The 14,961-nt window shown below is 43.1% G+C and overlaps 1 protein-coding gene across 1 annotated transcript in view; it reads left to right on the top strand.

Annotated features, from left to right (window-relative positions):
• CCT6B (chaperonin containing TCP1 subunit 6B) overlaps positions 1–14,961 on the top strand; it is a 58,041-nt gene that overhangs the window by 23,021 nt on the left and 20,059 nt on the right. The window lies entirely within an intron of this gene.

The following is a 14,961-nucleotide window of genomic DNA, read 5'->3' as shown; positions in this document are numbered from 1 at the left end:
GCATGGGCTCTAGGCGTGCGGGCTTCAGTAGTAGTGGCACGTGGGCTCAGTAGTTGTGGCTCACGGGCTCTAGAGAGCAGGCTCAGTAGTTGTGGTGCATAGCCTCAGTTGGCTCTGCGGCACGTGGGATCTTCCCGGACCAGGGATTGAACCCGTGTGCCCTGCACTGGCAGGTGGATTCTTAATCACTGTGCCACCAGGGAAGTCCCTGAATTTTCTTTACTTGGGTTTGTTTCTGGTTTAAATATTTTGTTCCGTTGCTCTGACAATTGTTACTATATCAATACACATTGTTTTAATTCTTAAAACTTTATAAAATGTCTTGATGCATGGTAGGCTTAGTTCCCCAACCCCTTCTTTATTTTCATCAGAATTATTTTGGCTATTCTGAGATCTCTCTTCCCTCTTTTAGGATCAGCTTGTTGAGTTATATGTTTTGGTTAGAATTTTAGAATTTCAATGACTTTATAGATTTTTTCTGGTAGAAATAGATATATATATTCCTTCCACGCATAAATATTTTATATCACTTTATTGATATCTTAGTGCTTCAGTGTTTTTTTTTAGTAAGTGTTTTCAATGATGTTTTAAGTGTTTCCTATAAAAATGCATTACATGTTTGATTAACTTTATTCCTATGTATTTTTTAGAAGCTATTATAAATACCATCTTTTATAAAAATTATATTTTTAATCATTGCTGTACTATAGGCCCTCTATGGGCTTTAATATATTGGCTTTTATATTTCATAACCTTGCTGAACTCTCTTATTAGTGCAATAGTTTGTAGTTTATTTTGGATTATCTGGGTTGATAATAACAGATTAGTTCTTTCTTCTTTTCCACTCCTTGTACTGTCTCTACTATTTTCCTGTTTTATTGAGCTGCCTAAGACCTTTTTAATTAATTAATTAATTTATGGCTGTGTTGGATCTCCATTGCTGCGCTTGGGCTTTCTCTAGTTGCAGCGAGCGGGGTCTACTCTTTGTTGCGGTGTGCGAGCCTCTCATTGCAGTGTCTTCTCTTGTTGGTGGAGCACGGGCTGTAGGCGTGTGGGCTTCAGTAGCTGTGGCTCACAGGCTCTAGAGCGCAGTCTCAGCAGTTGTGGCGCACGGGCCCAGTTGCTCTGTGGCATGTGGGATCTTCCCAGACCACTGCACTGCCAGGGAAGCCCCTGCCTAAGACCTTTTGTAGAATATTGGATAGAAGCAATGATGGCAGTCACGTTTATTCCTGTTCTTGCCTTTAAAGAGGATGTTTCTAGCATTTTACCATTTTTTTGTTCGTTTTTACTGTGGAATCTTGGCAGGTAGTCAGCTGTATAAGGTTAAGTCTGTTCCTTTGTATTTCTGTTTTGCTAAGAGGTTTTTTAAAAAAGTTATGATTGTTGAATTTTATCAAATGCTTTTCTGCATGCTTTGAGGTTTTTTCTTTAATGTGTTACTGTGGTGACCAACTTTAATAAGTTTTCTAATGTTAAACTATTCTTGTATTCCTGAAATAAATTTTCTTTGATTGTGAAATACCATGTTTGTTGATTCTGAGATGCAGATTTTTTACATTTTCACCTTTCTGTAAGTAGAATATGTTTTACAGTCAATGGCATCTTCTAATTGCTCTTGCTTGAACTTGGTTACCTGTGATTCCTTAGCGTTTCAGTTAACAGCCATTTAAGGACTATTTGAGGAAGGAATAGTAGTCTTGATTGTTGCTGAAAACTTTCTGTTGTTAGCTTCTGGTAAAGTAAGAAAATTTCAGCAGCAAAACTTTCTGAATATGTGTCAGTGGCTTAGAAGAAAATGCCAGAGAGAATGGTAGAAACTATTTTTTGATATGTTACATACTACCACCTCTTGATGGCAAGAATAAATATCAAAGACTCTGAATTGAAAGGTGATTTAGAAGAGTTGGACTCCCATATGAAGATCTTAACGTTATTTATTTTGCTTATATTTTCCTCATTTTGAATGTATAAGAATGATAAATGATAAAAATAAGTATAACTAAGTCTGAAAATTCCTTCAGTGAGTATAAAATAAAATGTGTGAGTGATAAGAAAGCATTATGCTATGGCTGAAATGACAGGATTTTTGTTTCTTAGTATAAAAGTAATGGTGTGTCTTACAATCAGTGACATTTTTGATTTGATGAAACATTGTATTAACTCTTTTTGCTGGACTTGAGGCTAATATTTATTTAGGTTTTTGTAAGTATAAGCAGGATTGGTCCATAATTTTACTTGTTCACTATCCAATTTTGGTATCAATGACATACTAGGCTCATAAAATGAGTTGGGGAATTATTCTTCTTTTTCTTTTCTTTGGAACAGTTTGAGTCAGTAAGATGGAGGGTTATCTCTTTCTTGACAGCTTGGTCTTGGCCTAGTAGTTTTTTAAATGGGAGGGATGGATTTTCGACAACTGATAAAATTTTCTTCATTGATTTAGGTCTTGAGTTTTCTATTTCATTTTGCGTCTGTTTTCATAATTTATATTTTTATGGAAACCTTCTATAAAATGGTGCTTTTACCCTTAGAGCCTTATTTTGTTGTGTATTATTCTAGAGATGCTGTCTCTTTTTGGTATGGTGGGGCTGGGTGGGTGGGGGTTGAGAGAGGATAATATTTTTCTAGTATCCATTTACTTTCTTTGCTTTTATTTATTTAAAAATATATTTATTAAGAATATATTAACGTATAGTTGATTTTTTAAAAAAATTATTTATTTATTTTAATTGTAGTACTTTCTTTGTTTTGAGAAGTATGTCTCTAAAAACAGCCTATAGCTAAATTTTTATTATTATTATTATTTTTTTTTTTTTTTTTTTTTTTTTTTTTTTGCGGTATGCGGGCCTCTCACCGCTGTGGCCTCTCCCGCTGCGGGGCACAGGCTCCGGACGCACAGGCCCAGCGGCCATGGCTCACGGGCCTAGTCGCTCCGCGGCATGTGGGATCCTCCCGGACCAGGGCACGAACCCGCGTCTCCTGCATCGGCAGGCGGACTCCCAACCACTGCGCCACCAGGGAAGCCCCTAAATTTTTATTATTTTTAAAAATTCAGTCTGACATTTCTTTTACTTGGCAAGTTAATATTTTATGATTACTGATATATTAGATTTACTTCTACCATATAATTTTGATACTTTGTTTATCCTTTTTTATGCTTTTTCTCCTTTACTGCCTTCTATTGGATTGACCCAATTTTTAAATTTAGTTTATTACCCCTCTTTTCCCTCTGCTAGTTTGGAAACGATACATCTTATTTATTACTTTAAAATTTTTAACTTGCTTACTTAATATAGTTAATAACTCTCTGCTCCCCCCCAACAATGCAAAGTCCTTAAAACATTTTAAATATAGTCATCCCCTCTTTTTTTTTTTTTTTTTTTTTTTTTTGCTGTATGCGGGCCTCTCACTGCTGTGGCCTCTCCCGTTGCGGAGCACAGGCTCCGGACACGCAGGCCCAGCGGCCATGGCTTACGGGCCCAGCTGCTCCGCGGCACGTGGGATCCTCCCGGACCAGGGCACGAACCCCTGTCTCCTGCATCGGCAGGCGGACTCTCAAGCACTGCGCCACCAGGGAAGCCCTATCCCCTCTTTTTTTAAAAATTTATTTTATTTTACTTATTTTTGATTTTTGGCTGCGTTGGGTCTTCATTGCTGCACGCAGGGTTTTCTCTGGTTGCAGCAAGCAGGGGCTACTCTTCATTGTGGTGTGGTGGCTTCTCTTGTTGGGAGCAGGGGCTCTAGGCATGCGGGCTTCAGTAGTTGTGGCACAGGGGCTCAGCAGTTGTGGCTCGCAGGCTCTAGCATACAGGCTCAGTAGTTGTGGCGCATGGGCTTAGTTGTTCCACGGCATGTGGGATCTTCCCGGACTGGGGCTCAAACCCATGTCTCCTGCATTGGCAGGCGGATTCTTAACCGCTGAGCCACCAGGGAAGTCTGCCTCTTGTTTTATATGTGTTCTTATTCAATATTTTAGTTCCATATTGTCTTTTAAATCCCTTAAATTAGTCATAATAATAATAATAATTATTATTGTTTTATACAACAATAAAACAGTTCCTGTTTATGTTTTTCATTCTTTGTTTTATTTTATTTTATTTTATTTATTTATTTATTTGTGGTATGTGGGCCTCTCACTGTTGTGGCCTCTTGCATTGTGGAGCACAGGCTCCGGACGCGCAGGCTCAGCAGCCATGGCTCATGGGCCTAGCCGCTCCGCGGCATGTGGGATCTTCCCAGACTGGGGCACGAACCCGTGTCCCCTGCATCGGCAGGCGGACTCTCAACCACTGTGCCACCAGGGAAGCCCTCATTCTTTGTTTTAAAAAATATTTATTTAGTTAGTTATTTGGCTGTTCCAGGTCTTAGCTGCAGCATGTGGGATCTTCATTGTGGCATGTGGGATCTTCGTTGTGGCGTGCCAGATCTAGTTCCCTGACCAGGGATTGAATCTGGGCCTCCTGCATTGGGAGTGCAGAGTCTTAACTGATGGACCACCAGGGAAGTCCCTCCATTCAGTTTTTTAAAAAAACATAATTTTTATTTATTTATTTGGTTGCACCGGGTCTTTGGTTGCCCTGGGTCTTAGTTGCAAGCTCCTTAGTTGCTGCTCACCGGCTCCTTAGTTGTGCCATGTGAACTCTTAGTTGCAGCATGCATGTGGGATCTAGTTCCCTGACCAGGGCTCGAACCCGAGCCCCCTGCATTGGGAGCACGGAGTCTTAACCACTGTGCCACCAGCAAAGTCCCACTCCATTCATTTTTAACTCATTGCTTTGTTTACCATTCTTTCTTGCAACTGTACTCTTCCAACTGGGTTCGCTTTCTTTCCTTCTGTTGTATATCCTAGTCCTAGTGCAAGTCTGGTAGTAATACTCTCAGTTTTGCTTCCCTCTAAAGGTCTTTATTGCCCTCTGCTATTGAGTGGTAATTTACATATAGTATAAGCCTTTGGTGTCTGGCTTATTTCACTTAGCATAATGACTTCAAGATTCATCCTATTGTGGGAAGTGTTAGAATTTCCCTCTTTTTTAATACTGAATAATATTCCATTGTGTGTATATACCACATTTCATTTATCTAAGTTAACCACTATTTTCTCTCAGCATTTTGAAAATATTATCCTATTATTATATGCTTTGTATGTGCATTATATATGCTTTATAATTTAAACAGTATTGGCAAATACCCCTCCTCGGAGTTATACTGATTTGCACTACTGCCAGCAATTTATAGAGCACGGGATCCGTTTTTACCCTTTTTTTTCCCACTTAGGTAATATAAATTCTTCATTTGCTCCTGAGCATGGTACAGACTTTGGGCTTTAATATCTTATAGGAGCGCTGAGCAGAGCAAGTTTCTTTACTGCTTCACTTGGCAGGTGGGTAGAGTTTGTCTAGCATCAAGGCTCCTGTTTCATTTAGGGGCCTAGTGTCAACTCCTCCTTCAAGTGTGGCCCTGTTTCTGTGTGGGCATTAAAAGCTTGACACCTAGGGGCTTCCCTGGTGGCACAGTGGTTGAGAATCTGCCTGCTAATGCAGGGGACACAGGTTTGAGCCCTGGTCTGGGAGGATCCCACATGCCACGGAGCAACTCGGCCCATGAGCCACAACTACTGAGCCTGCGCATCCGTCTGGAGCCTGTGTGCCGCAACAAGAGAAGCCGCGATAGTGAGAGGCCCGCGCACCGCGATGAAGAGTGGGCCCCCACTTGCCACAATTAGAGAAAGCCCTCGCACAGAAACAAAGACCTAACACAGCCCAAAATAAATAAACAAATTTAAAAATAAATAAATAAAGACTCCTGTTCTCTGTTTAAAAAAAAAAAAAACCAGCTTAAAAATAATGATAATAGGGCTTCCCTGGTGGCGCAGTGGTTGAGAGTCCGCCTGCCGATGCAGGAGACACGGGTTCGTGCCCTGGTCCGGGAAGATCCCACATGCCGCGGAGCAACTAAGCCCGTGAGCCGTGGCCGCTAGGCCTGCGCGTCCGGAGCCTGTGCTCCGCAACGGGGGAGGCCACAACAGTGAGAGGCCCGCATACCGCAAAAAAAAAAAAAAAAAAAGCTTGACACCTAGACCAGATCTTGTGTTTTTCCCAGGCTTCTGCAGTTCATCTTCAGAGTTTATCACTGTTTTGGTTTCCTCTTGAGGAAAATCTCCCTGTCTCTCTTTTAAGTTCAGCCATACAGTTTTTTTTTCTTCTTTTTTTTTCTATTTATTTTAATTGTGTAAAATATTCATGACATAAAATGTATCATTTTAACCATTTAAAGTATACAGTTCTGTGGCATTAAGTACATTCACATTGTTGTGCAACTATCACCACCACTCATCTCCAGAACTTTATTCTTTCAAAACTGAAACTTTTAACCCATTAAACAATGATTTCCCATTCTCCTCTCCCCCCAGCCTCTGGCAGCCACCATCCTACTTTCTATTTCTATGAGTTTGACTACTCTTAAGTACCTCATATGAGTAGAACCATATAGTATTTATCCTTTTGTGTCTGGCTTATTTCTCTTAGCACAATGACTTCAAGGTTCATCATGTTATAGTTTCTTTATTTTGTGGCAAGTGTTATAATTTCCTTATTTTTTAAAGCCAAATAATATTCCATTGTATGTGTATACCACATTTCATTTATCTAGTCATCTGTTGATGGGCACTTGTGTTGCTTCTACCTTTAGATTATTGTGAATAATGCTTCTATAAACATGTGTATGTAAGTATCTCTTTGTGTCCCTCCTTTTCTTTTTTTTTTTTGCGGTATGCGGGCCTCTCGCTGTTGTGGCCTCTTCCGTTGCAGAGTACAGGCTCCGGATGCGCAGGCCCAGCAGCCATGGCTCACGGGCCTAGCCATTCCGCAGCATGTGGGATCCTCCTAGACCAGGGCACGAACCCGTGTCCCCTGCATTGGCAGGCGGACTCTCAACCACTGCACCACCAGGGAAGCCCATCATTTTTTTTTTGATGTATACCTAGAAGTGAAATTTTTGGTTAATATTGTAATCTGTGTTTAACTTTTTGAGGAACTACCATAAATTTTACATACCTACCAGCAGTGTACAATGGTTTCAGTTTTTCTACATCTTCACCAACACTTATCATTTTCTGTTTGTTTGTGTTTTTAAAATAATAGCCATCCTAATGAGTATGAAGTGGTGTCTCATATTGAATATGTAGTTTTAAATATGCTTCATTTTATCTGGCAATTTTCTGTGTTTGTGAATTGAGGGTGAGGTGGAGGGTCGTCCACATTGGCTAAATCTGCTATTTGCTACAACTGCCAGACCTACGTATTTTTAATGCAAGTTGTTTAACTAATTTTCTCTTTTGGAGAGTAGCCAACTTTTGAGTACATAAAAAATTCATGACACTTCCATTAAAAATAAAAAAGACTTTATCGTAAGTTTGTTTCATAAATCTCTCAGTTTCACTTAAAGAATCATGAGCCAAGAATTGTTATCCCCCATCTGCCTTTCTCCTCCTAACAGTTTGTTTCCTACGCATATATTTTTTTACAGTCCTTTCTATGACAATAACTGTTTCTTTGAGATCACTTTACTGGTGCCATCAGTATTGCTTTATGTTTTGATCCTGTCTGATAGTCATACATTACTGCCTTCCCAGCCTCCCACAATACCACTGTCATTCCAGAGTTCTTGCTCTTGAACATAATTCAGTTTAATATCACTAAGTATTAAGGCCTTGTAACAATCCATTCACTCTTCCTTTACAGCTGCCCATATAATTGTCAACTAGATCTAGGGGAACAAGGGTATAGTCATTAAGGATATCCCTTGCTTTCCTTATCCTATGCTAAATTGTGGTCTTTAAGCTTATCAACTAGGAAATCAAGGGCCTCATGAATTAGATTTAATCTTCAATCATACTTTGCCTGGCCAGATGTTTAGGCTTATATAGGAGAGGGACAGAAATGGGAAACTAGGAGATCAGTGTTTTAGTATTTAGAAGATCACTGATTTAGTGCTTTTAGTGAAAAACAAACATATACTGCTAAGCTATCTTTACAGGTTGCCTTGCAACACGGACTTGATTGTGGATTCTTGACTATGCTGCTCTTTAGTTATTTCATGAATATTAGCCTTTCTTTATAAAGGAGACTTTGGGACCTGAGTTGGAGCCTTTACTGAGGGGCATTATGTTTGAGGACAGAGAGAAGGGAAGTACCAGGGTGCTGGTATTTTCCCAGAGCCCACAGATGGTAAGAATTGTTTTCCCATGACCTGACTTGCCACCTTCTCCATGCTCAGCAGAGTCCTTGACAGTACAGAACAGAGCTGATGACAGTCACATGAGCAATGACTGCAGTCCCCTTCCTTCTGAGACTTTCTCAACATTCTCAATTGCTTAGTCCAAGAATCAGCTGGCATAGCCCTGTGTCTGCTCATCGCCTGGGCCAGGATGGAGCCAAATGTCTTGTTGGACAAACAGCCAGTGGGCCTGAATCTGGTTCCTGTCCATACCTTGGAGATAAATCTTGATGTGGAGTTTGAGGAACAGGTTTGGGCCATATGCTTGCCTGGCAGGTGCTTCACAAATCTCAAGATGCATAAGGTAAGGCTTCAAAAGCAATGAGCTTCAAAGGATCTTTCCCATTGCCTGTTTCTTCTTTCGCCCTGGAGCTGTATACAAGGGCCAGTTGGTTGCACCATGTTTGTTACCGGGAGTGCTGTTGCATCTGGGAGGCTCCGATTATTGTGTTGACTGTTCTATCCACTGTAGAATGTTTCACATTCCTAGCACCTGGCCACTAATGGCCGGTACACCCCCATTCCTTGTGACAGCCAAGAATGCCCCTGCATTTCCAGATGTCCTCTGGAAGGTGGTACCACTGAAGGAAACTTTAACTGTTCATGATCCACCCACTTGTGTATCATTGTATTCTTTGTCTTCACTAAACTTCAGCCTTAGTTAGTACTCTTTCTACCTCACCCCCAATCCATGTCAGAGAATCTGATGGGCTATCCTTGGGGGAGGACAGTGTTGGAAACCCCCTGGGTCACGGTGTTGTCTTGGTGAAGCAGGGTTGTGCTGGCAGCTAAGAATGCTGGCTTGGGAGCCAGAGTGCGTGGGATCATATTCCGTCTCTGCTGTCTATCAGCTGTGTGACCTGGGGCCAGTTACCTAACCTGTTTTCTCATCTTTGTAAGGGGGATAATATTTTACCTATCTTAAGGATTGTTGTGGGGATAAGTTTGTGCAGATTCCTTCACACAGTACTTGATTCATACTTTGTGCTTAACAAGTGATTAGCTACTTTTTTTGATTACCATCAGTGGTATGCATCAGAGAAGGGTTAGGGGTGCAGTTTGTGACAGACACAGAGTAAAATCAGCTAGTGTAGAATAACCCTGTAAGTGTCTGACTGTAGCCAGTGGAACTCAGTGTCAACATTGCTTTGTCTGTAGGAACAGGATTTTGCTGCCTGGAGGCAGGTTGGATGGGTGTGCCAGAGGGATGCCAAACGAGTGTTTACTCTCCTGTTTCCCCTTTGGCTTACCTCAGTCTCTACCCTAGACTGTGACTGAAGAAACTTGGGTGTTTTTGGCCGGGGTCGGGGGCTCACGTTGCTGAAAGGCCAGAAGGACTGTAAAGCCATTTTCTCTACAGTGCTGGGCCCGAGCACTGCACAGCGTGAACTGAGAGGCCTTGTCTGTCAGTACAGATGGAGCTTTCTAGAGACACAGGCTTGACCTTCCACATCCATGTGGGTAAGCTGAAAGAGTTGTTTCAAGGCACTAAGAACATCCTGATACTCGATCCTCCCTACCTCCTGTGGCTAAAATGCCAACATTAGCATTGAATTCCTTTGTATTAAGCAATATCTGCTTTGGGGGTTTTTGTTTTAAATGCAAGTGTGCAAAACAGGGTTAACATGGCAGGTCTGACTCCTGTCCTTTGAAAGGCCTGCTTCTGCAGTTGGTCCTTGGTTGGCATCTGGTAACTCGGATTTCAGGAGTATTCCCACTGCCCTAACATCAAGAGTGGCTCACTGTGCCTCAACTGTCAACAACATGGCTTATGCTGAACATTGGCTTTCCTTTGGGATTCTGAAATTTGGGTACGTGTCAGGAACAGGGTGCCCGTGTGACCAGTCTCTAAGAAAAACCCTGGGTACTGAGTCCCTAATGAGCTTCCCTGGTTGGCAACATTTCACACATGTTGTCACAATTTCTTGCTGGGGGAATTAAGAGCTTCCGGTCTGACTCCACTGAGAGGGTCCTTGAAAACTTGCCCTTGGCGGCTTCTGGATTTAATCCTATGCACCTTTTACTTTGCTGATTTTGCTTTGTATCCTCTTCCTGTAATAAGTTATAGCCATGAGTATGACTATGCTGAGTCCTTTGAGTTTTCCTAGTGAATCATCGAGCCTGGGGATGCTCTTGGTGACCTCCAACACAACAATATTCCTGATATCCAAGAAAACTACAGAGCCATATCTGAGCAAAAATCCTCAATAAAATATTAGCAAGCCAAATCCAACATCATATAAAAAAGATTATACACCATGACCAAGTGGGATTTATCCCAGGAATGAAAGGTTGTTTTAATATCCCCAAATCAGTTAATGTAAGGACAAAACCCACACAGTCATCTCAGTATGCACACAAAAAATCATTTGCAAAATTCACAATACAATTCAGTAAGCTTATAGTAGAAGGAAACCTCCTTAACCTGATAAAGGGCATCTATTAAAAAAACCCACAGGAAACAACATACTTGATGCTGAAAGCCTGAATGCTTTCCACCTGAGATCAGGAACAAAGCAAAGCAAGGATGTCCAGTTTCACCTCTTTGATTCAACATAGTACTAGAGGTTTAGCTAGTGCATGTAGACAAGAAAAGGAAATAAAAGGCATCCAGATTGGAAAGGAAGTAGAACTATGTTTATTCACAGCATTATCTGGTATCTAGGAAATTCTAAGGAATTAATATACACAAGTTGTACTTAGAGTAGAGCGCATTGTCAAGTTTGCACGAGGTTGAGTTTAGGGGACTTTCTTCCGGGAGTCCTGAAAAGGCCTGGCAACTTCGGTCTTGGAGGCAGAGGAGACATTAGATGGGAAATAAAAGATCTGCCTGCTGTCTGGTATATAGTTAATTGATCTACTAGAGTGCATAGGTAGGGAGGAAGACAGTGCTCTGATGTGCATCCTTAAGGCCAGAGCAGGGGACGTAGAGGTTGTTGGCTGTTTAATACTCTACTGCCATGCCCGTGCCTTCTCATGAATTACTCAGAGTGAACGAGGCTCTCACCAAAGGGAAGGGAGTATGGCTTTTGGAACCAGGCAAATTCAAGTTTGAAACTTGCTTCTTTCCCTTACCTAGCTGTGGGATTTGGGGCAAACTGCCAACCTCGGTTTCTAGAAGGGATGATGGTAGTAACTACTGTATCCGTTACAAAGACATGCTCTTGACTTCCAGCAACTGAGATAAGTAACTTAAGCAATATCGAAGTTTATTTCTCAGAAGCAGGGAGATCAGGGCTTGTATAGTGGTTGCTCAGTATCATCTGGGATCCAGGACCCTAATCTTTTTTGTTCCACTATTGTGCATGCGTGATTTCCATTTTTAAAGTTGCCTTTATGATCCATGATGTCTGTTGGAACTTCACCCATCATAACTGAGTTCCGGGCAGGAAACAGGAGAAAAGGAGAAAGGGTCCAAAGGGCCCATCTCAGGAGTCTGTCTTTGTTTTAAGGAGCCTTTTCAGAAGTCCCACACAGTGATTTCCTCTATATTTTGTTAGCCACGGCTTAGTCTTTTGGCTACACCTAGTTGCAATAGAGGCTTTAAAATGTAGTATTTAGTTAGGCACATCGTCACTCTAGATAAGACCAGGGTTCTCATGCTGCGGAGGTAGGGAAGCATGACACTGGATAGGCAAAGCGGTCCCAGCCACATCTTACCCTGCTGAGCTGATGGAGGGGCTCAGTGATGTAATCCCTGAAAATACCAAGCACAGAGCAGGAGCTCATGTGTTCTTTCCCTTCTTCCCCCTGGCTCTCGAGTGCTTTAGCCAGGAGTAAGATGAATTGTTCTTTATGGGGCTGAATATAGAGTATAGGAGACAGGGTCACTAACCAAGGGGTCCTTCCAAGGGCAGTGTCTTTCCCATGTCTGAGTACTTGGTTCAGTGCCTACCACTTTATAATGCTCGTAAGTGCTTTTTGGATGAATGAAAGAGCGTGGGATTTGGAGTCAGGCAAACCGTGTATTTGAATTTTGTCTTTACCACTTCCTAGTAAGGTTACTTAACCTCTTGAGTCTTAGTGTCCTTATCTATAAATTGGGGATGATGATAGAACCTACTTCACAGTCATTTTGGATCAAATAGGAAAGCACTTTGTAAACTTCCCAAGTACTGAATGGATAGCATTGAATTTTATGGGGAAAAAGTAGTATGGGAGGCAAAATTTGTCCCTTGAGTTTCCCTCCCCCTTCCTCAGCCTGCTTCTCTTCAAGCCATCTTTGTCCAGTTCCTGTCTGGAGCATCCTACATAGCTATGAGCGTGGACTCTGAAGCCAGCATGCCTGGGTTAAGTCTCAGCTCTGTCGCTTGACTGGTTGACTCTCAGTAAGTTACTTAACTTCACTATGCCTCAGTTTCCTCATCTCTAAAATGGGAATCATAAAATAGTACCTAATAGGGTTGTCTGGAAGGTGAAAAGCCTTTATGAAGTTTTAAGAACACAGTGGCACTTGGCACGTTACATCATACTCCTGGCACATGGCGTTAGCTACTGTTATTATCTGGCATTCTCTTTCTCTCTGCCTACTTTGTCTACATTTTATGTTCTTTTTCCTTCCCCACTGAAATTCACATCCTCTGTCTCTCATGAATGATGAAGCACCTCTTCCTCAGTCCTTGTAGCTGTCCAGTCAGCCTTCCCTCACCGTCCCGCTTCTCTCTGGCAATGCCCCAGTGGATGACAAATAGTTTGCCACCTCCTTGTCCTCGCAGAACCCTAAGCAGCAGCAGAGTGTGAGCTTGGGAGCTGGCGGTGTTGTGGGGGACGGACTGCCGTGTTGGGAATTGGAGGAAGGCTCCTGTCCGGGAGGGTCACCTGAGTGCCCAGCCCCCACCAGTCATCACAGTGGCCTAAGGGGCCTTACATCACACCACCCCACCTCCCTCTCCTGCCTCATCTCTCACCCTTCCCGCTCCCTTCACTTCTTTCCAGCCACACTGGCCTCCTTGCTGCTCCTCCTGTCAAGCTCGTTTCTGTCTTGGGGAGTTTGCTTTTTTTCAGCCTAGAACACTCCTCCCCCAGACCCTTGCCTGGCTTACTCCCTCACTTAATTATTACACTTGCTTTTTAAAGAAGTACCCTGCCTCCTGCCATGTTCTGTATTGTCTGCTTTATTTTTCTTCAGACTACTACTCACCACCTGAGATTTAAATAAAATGCTTATTGGTTAATTTTTTACTTCCCCTGCACCAGAATGGAAGATGCTTTGTGTCCTCAGCTGAATCCTCAGTGCCTAGAACAGTCCTTGGCACATAGTAGTGGCTCCAGGAGCTTTTGTTGATCTAGTGATGGCTAGTTAATGCTGACCTAAGCACATTTTATCTGACCGTTTTTCCCTTGTTGAGCCCAAGAAGCAGGGGTCTCTGGGGTGGGATAGGTGGGGGGCTAGTTATCACCTGGTGGGCTTCAGTAGCAAGGCTTGGGATGCTGTTCTGGGACCTTGTCTTGGCTGACCCCTACTTTCTCCTCTTCTGGCCCTAGATCATCTGTTCCCATAATTAGAGATAGTTACAGTCAGTTTACCCAGCAACTTCATATGCCTTGTCTCCTTAATTTTCCACAACGCTCATGCTTAACTCAGGGAGGCAGGTCCACTGTACTCTAAGGCAGACTTTTCTGTCAGAGTTGACTGCAGGGAAAAGTGACTTCTGTATGGCTCTTGGAGGAAGTGAGGCCTCAGCCTTGGAGACCAGGCCACCTCTTGGTGGGAGAGATTTGGTAGGTATTCAGGCCCTGGTGGTGGAATAGTATGGACTTTATGATCCTTTCAAGCCTGCAGCTTTATGATTCTCCAATCCTTACCTTCCCCATGAGAATATTAAGGCTCAGAGCCATTAAAAGCCTTGCTCAAGGTGTAGATCTGGGGAGAGGGGGCATTCAGATGAGAGAGGCATAAAATATCCTAAAGCAAGGTGTGCAGAGGCCCTTCAGGCCCATCTGATTTATACAGAGCAGCTTGCCCTTCCACATGCCTTCCTTTCCCACCTGCTGGTGCAGAGCATAGAACCCACAGTGCAAGGCTTTCTCATCCTCAGGGCTGGCCAGGGCTGGCCCGGGTGCTGCGTGCCAGGCTGGCCACAGAGAGACAGGACTAAGGGCAGGGCTCCCTTCTCCAACCTGGACAGCATCCCCTGGCTCAGAGGCTGCTCAGGGCCAGCTCTGCTCCACCCCTCCCCAGCCTCTACATTTTGCTGCAGGCTATTAAGTGTCTCCATCTACACATCTCTCATTAATTAAAAATGCTACAAACCATCTGTTCGAGAGGAAGCCTCAGAGAGGGGCTGCTTGCCCAAGGCAGCATTCTCTCATACCTCTCAACTTTAATTGAAAACTTATTTTTAGAATAAACCCGGGCATATAAACCCCTCTTGCTGCTGATGGCAGTGATGATGGAGGGGCTGGGGGTGTGGAGAGTCCTTAGGTGCCAGAGGCTCTGGAGTCAGGGGCGCTGGTGTTGGGCAGAATTTAGGACACTTGGCGTTAGCCAGCTTGTCAGAGAGGGTAAAAACACTGAGGCTGTGGTACATAAGGGAAGTGAGGGGCTAAGAAGGAAGCTGGAAGCTAGAGGGACAAGGGCAGAGATACAGGGGAGGCCCAGCTTAGAGGAATACCACTTGGGCATGGGGAGAGCCAGGAGGCCCAAGTTGTCTCCTAACTGCCCCGACTGAGTGTGGGCCAGGG

Source organism: Kogia breviceps, chromosome 19 (assembly GCF_026419965.1).
Source record: "Kogia breviceps isolate mKogBre1 chromosome 19, mKogBre1 haplotype 1, whole genome shotgun sequence".
Taxonomy (NCBI): Eukaryota; Metazoa; Chordata; class Mammalia; order Artiodactyla; family Physeteridae; genus Kogia; species Kogia breviceps.
The sequence above is the reverse complement of the archived record's forward strand: the minus strand, read 5'-3'. Positions and strand labels throughout refer to the sequence as shown.